The sequence below is a fragment of the Lactuca sativa genome, chromosome 3 (assembly GCF_002870075.4).
Source record: "Lactuca sativa cultivar Salinas chromosome 3, Lsat_Salinas_v11, whole genome shotgun sequence".
NCBI classification, from domain to species: Eukaryota; Viridiplantae; Streptophyta; class Magnoliopsida; order Asterales; family Asteraceae; genus Lactuca; species Lactuca sativa.
The window spans coordinates 16396118-16402386 of record NC_056625.2 but is presented as its reverse complement, the minus strand read 5'-3'; positions in this window follow the sequence as shown (position 1 = coordinate 16402386).

Below are 6269 nucleotides of genomic sequence, written 5' to 3'. Positions count from 1 at the left end.
TTATGAATTTCTGAAGTTCGGGGCACGAAACCCCAAAACTGTCAGAGCCCACGACGTGGCAAGTGTCCTGACACCTCCGGGAGGCCCCCAGATGCAACTTGGGATGACGCATGCAGTGACGACCAAGCCCACGATGTGGAACAAGGTTGCCACGACGTGGCAAGGGCCAAATTTGCCCTATAAATAGATTTGAAGGGCCAGCCGTTTAGGGTTGCCAATTTCTTCTCTTCTCTCTCCCGTTTTGCATCGTTTTGCGTGCCAGAAATACCCCGAAGCCCCGGTATTATTCTCTAGCCCCGAGGCAAGTCCCGAGATCCCGAAGATCCCGAGAAGTGCGGTTCCCGAGCCGAAGCTCTGCCCGCGAGAAGTTCGATTTTTGTGGAGATCTTTCAGATCTGCTGTGGATTACTACTTCTGCAAGTCGTAGTGCTGTCCGATCATCTTCTGATCAAGTGAGTGTATACTACCTTTCATAAACACGATAATAATACAAGTATGGTTTGAGTGTATTAAGTATATTGTTGTTTATATGCGCGAGTGTGTAGTTACTTTCTTCTAACACATAAATATGAAGTATTTGCTATGAAATACGTGCTATGTGTTTATATGTTATTTGTCTATTTGAGATGGGCATGGAATTTGGAGTTTTATACAGGTGTTAAATGATTTAAACTGTGTAACTGTTTATATCTACAAATTTGTTGGGTAGAACATGGGTAGATGGGATAGTTGGTGACTATGGAGTTAGTGCCTGCTGATAGATAAACCTTGGTGACTATGGAGTTAGCGCCTGCTGTTAGATAAACCTTGGTGACTATGGAGTTAGCGCCTGCTGTTAGATAAACCTTGGTGACTATGGAGTTAGCGCCTATTATTAGATAAACCTTGGTGACTATGGAGTTAGCGCCTATTGTATAAACCTTGGCGACGATGTGACTTCGTGCCTATTTGATGAACCTTAGCGACTATGGAGTTAGCGCTTGTTGAGTAAACCTTGGCGACTATGGAGTTAGCGCTTGTTGAGTAAACCTTGGCGACTATGGAGTTAGCGCTTGTTAAGTGAACCTTGGCGACTATGGAGTTAGCGCTTGTTAAGTGAACCTTGGTGACTATAGAGTTAGCACCTATTGAGTAAACCTTGGTGACGATGTGACTTTGTGCCTGTTAAGTGAACCTTGGTGACTATGGAGTTAGCGTCGCTTGAGTAAACCCCGACGACTATGGAGTTAGCGTCTGATAACTATGGATTTAGTACCTGATCTATAAACTTTGGCAGCAATGGACTTCGTGCCAATTCCTTAGGTAAATCCTTAGGAATGAATGAATGAAGGATAGTGGATTCTTAGGGTAAAACCTTAAGAAGATAATGGGGATGGGTATTTGGGTTGATTGTTTGATAATTGAATATAATAAATGTATTATTGTGGGTTGAAAACCCTATATGCTCACCAGGCTCCCAAGCCTGACCCACTCAGTTTTCTTTTCATTACAGGTAATGACACAAGAATATAAGTCGGCGGACTTGACGAGAGATTTTGGAATATAGATCAGTAGTTGAATAACTACTGTAAGGTCTATTATATATTGTTTATGCTTTTGGTCTGTAACGAACATGACATTCCGAGGTTTTATTATTTAATGAAAATACATTCTTTTCGAGAAATGTATTGATAAAATGGTTATCATATTTTATTTTGGGAACAAATTCCGCAACCGTTTTCTTTAAACGATCACTCTGATTTATAAAACAAAGCATAAACAAATCGGTCTTTTCTGGCCGAGAAATTGGGGATGTCACATCTTCACTATAGCAGGTTGTAATGTGGATAACACTTCATCGATCGTCCGAGCACAAGAGAACCATGATGATAATGGGTTTTATACAAATAATCCTATGTGTACATGCAACCCTAGCATTGGATCTATGTTTTCACTATTAGATACACAACATTATGAACACATAATAAAACCCTAATCATGATTGCTATTTTTGAAATTAACCAAGAAGGTTAGATTACATACCTCTTGTTGTTATATTGTAATAACAACTTAAATCTTCAAACCCAAAGTCTTGAAAGCAAGCACCACAAGTGTAGTGCCTCTAATGGCTTACAAACACCATAAGCAAGTGGAGAAGGTATAAAGAGAGAGGAGAGAGGTAGAAATTTGTCCTTAGATGCTCTAGGGATCAAGTGCACGAAATTCTAAGGCCTTAGGGGTCTTTATATAGGGTTGGGATTAGGGTTTCAGTCCTTATCCTTATCCAGTTACTTGCCCACCAAGCAACCACAAGATAAGCCTTGAAAACCCTTATCTCTTGGACCTTGGACGATTTCAAGGATATCCTTATCCTTGAATTCGTTCATCCTTTAACAAGGATAACCATTGCCCTATTTTGCAACTATCACATAATTACAATTCAGCCCCTCTAGTTTAATTAATTACATTTGATCACAAAATTAATTCTTAATTATTGACCAATATTAATTAAACAAATATGACTTCTCCTTTAATATATTATTCTTATAACATATTAATAAATCATAATAACCTCTTTCTATATTATTTCTCCAGTCAAGTTGCTTTGGTGAAGGCAACCCAAAAGGACCATGCACCATCGGGTCAAGTACATACCAAAATAGTTATGGACTTAGACACTAATCCAACAGTCTCCCACTTGGATAAGTCTAGTAACTACATATTGTAAGTACACCTCGATTAGCAATCGTAGCTCTCAAAGACGCTGTCAAACTCTGATCTTATCAGTAACCTGTCCTTCAGATAAGGGATCATATACTCCTCCATTCTAGATATCATATGAGATATGATTTCAAATCATTCTCTTTGTACTATATCTCGATTCCCGATTTATGACGACTGACTAATTGAACAAATCAAATTAGCCCTAGCCCGGCCAAGCATTTACGTTTCTCATCACTAAACCATCGAGGGGCCCAAAGATATCGCTTTTATCCTACTTTGGATAAAAGGAACGGATAAACTTTGATACAATGCTTGCTTGCACTGACTCACCAAATCACACACAACAATATGTTTTATAACACCAAGTTACTAGTGCGTTTACATATTATCAATGTGCAACCGATTTGCAAGATACAACTCACACATCTCGGTTTCAAGAATATAAGATGTTATCGTCTCACCAATCACTCGTGATACAATCCATGGAGTGATCCAAGTGAGCGTGGGTTTAATCCAATGCTCAAAGCATATTCATAAGCACTCATGAATGTTGCAGCAAACATTTGCTTATGTCTAATACTCTTTCAGACAATCCACACACCAATTCACGACAATCTTCATTCATATCTACTTCCAACATATGAACGACTGTGGCCCGTTCGAATAATTCAATTATTCTTAATAAATTCAATTATTCTGGAATTTAAAACATGCAAATGTGAAACACAAGAATAATACTAATCCCATATGGCCTCAAACCTTTGAGTATAAACAAAACACCTTTTATTTATCACCATATCGATTACTCATTACTTGTTGTTTCGGTTAATCAACTTCTTACTTGAATTATTACACTTGTCCCATGTTCTTAGCATGCACACAATGTTTACCTATGGTTCTTACCTTTTTGAAATAGATCAAATTGAACACATTTCCAATCATTCTCATTTCACAACTCCAAATCCTTTTGCATAAGTGAAAGAATATCAGATTCTTGCTACTTATAGAATATGCTAGATTCTAACATTCTATGCAACGATCCTTTCGTAATGTCACTACACCAAAGTCACAAAGACTATTGCCAATGATATTACAAAGTCCTCTATCGGACATTGTTACAAGACAATTCCTTAGATGTGATGTCTCTCACTCAAAGTACATTCCTTTGAACATCCTTTTGCATAAAAGTTTCTAATCTAGACAAAAATTTTCAATGTTCAATTCCCAATATGGATACGCTTCCATATTTTCCATATGACAACTTATTCTTAATAGAATCTTATCTATTCGTAATAATGTTGATATGGTCCATCCAATAACATGCTTCCAACTACTCATAAGCGACCAATCCTCGTCAAACTTTGTATTGTCCTTTGATAGTTGTTTAATTATTTTATTCATAACCAATTCTAGTCCCTTTTCCCTCTAAATGCGTTCGACATTTGGAAAATTTTAGAATGGTCAAACATTAAAGCATTTGCAATCGATCCTATACCCGAAGCGTATGGGATACAACGCACAATGTTTTATTTGCTATGTTCTCAAAATTCGAATTGTGAAGAGGAATGCTGTAATCATAATCGAAATTTTAAGAACAAACTATGTACCCTTTACTAAATTTATTAACATTTCTCAACCTAAGCCTTTAGATTTGAAATGAAGCATAATATTCTCTCCCTTAATTATAGCAAAACAACTTTACAAACCTTACGACTTTGCAAGGTATAACTCTTGTTTTCTATAATTAATATTGCCAACTTGCAATACGTACGTTAATAATCATACAATCATAACATTTATGCTCCCACTATCATGATGATTATTATAAAACATAACACTTATGCTCCCACTAGCTTCGACATGTATTCATAAACATCTTAACTTCCAGAAAGACAATACCTATTGAATTTCTTAAGTCTATGTTTCTAATACTTAGTGCTTTGATAATCTTTTATCAAGGCTTCTTGAACTTATACACCTTTGCCTTATATAGTTCATATGTGTGTGTAAACAATTGCCAAACCTCACAATTCAAATTATGGAAAGGGATACCGTAACCATAATCGAATTCGAGAATGCAATTTTACAATCACTATCTTCTTAAGATCTCTCTTAGTGAAAGCATTTCCTCACAGTCATTTTCATGAAGGAGGAAATCTTATGACACTTAGATTTAGATGGTGTATGTGTTCCTATCCATGTGAATTTGTTAAAACCAAAGTTTACGACAAATTCAAACTCATATGGATCGAACTTCCTTAATCTCGATTTCTTGCCTTATGGTAGCACAGCTGCCCACCATGTCTTCCAAGTATTTAAGCAGCTCACCCTTTCCTATCAATGTACCTTTCATTGATTAAGGTCCTTGCCTTTTATGCATTCAAATGAGAACTCATAGGACTCACATGCATAATTAACTTGATTGGATTGGCACAGAAACAAAATAATGTCAACACGATAGGTTGTAAACCTCAACTCGTGTGCTAGTGATGATCGATAAGGTTTATTTGATTTGTTCTTGAAACCTTTCAAGACAATTAATACTCCCACTGACTCCTTGACATATAAGATTCTCTTGTCAAAACATTTCTTGACAAACAAATATTCAAGAGTTAGTGTAGCTTTTATCAAAACACTTCATAAATTGGACCTAGTTGGTCTTTGTCTTATCCAAGACATCACAACTTTCCACATTTGATGAATGTTATAAACCTTCTTAACACTTGTCACTCATTGTCACAATCTTAACTTTAAGACTTGTTATTGGAATGAAGTTTGATTGACTTCTTGATTTAACCATTTCTTCAATCCTTGATTCCTCTTCTTGAACATACAATTGTACTAAGACTCACTTAGAGGATCAATTGAGATATGGCTCTTAATCATTAAGACCTATCATAAAGCATAAAAGGTACTCTCCCTTCTTCTGAGAATGGAGAAACTTTTATCTTTCTGCCTACTTGATTCTTCTTATTCGTTTTGCTATTGATTTAAACCTTTTTAATCAATTCTGAATTATACTTAATCTTATAAGTATAATCATATTTACTAAACCTTTAGTAAATCATGACGAATATCTTGTTACAATTATGGTGGACATTGATCAACACACAACTTTGTGTACTCGATCTCCTAGTCATTCACTTGACACTTTGTCAACGAATTAGTCTAATTTCCAAATATGAAATTTCTCATTCATCATGCAACCAAGTTGCGTGATTCCAAATTTCTGTCCAATTGAAACTTGGGCGATGAGAAACTCTCCCTATTTGGTAAATTCTCGACTTTTCCATAAACACCACAAATAAGAATCATATCCATTTGTTGTATAAATATGCAAACACCAATTTTCATAACGATTTCATTGCAAGGAAATAAACAAATAAATAAATAAGTCAAACAAAATTTATTTTATTTATAAAAGCAGCGGAAAACATTTGTCCTTAAAATGCAAAATCCATTGAAAACTATGTATCTCATAAAGAAAATTTCTAACAACTCTATCATAACTATCTAAGCTCAAAATCTAATCTTCAAGTCCATGCGATCAAGATCCATTTCTTGTG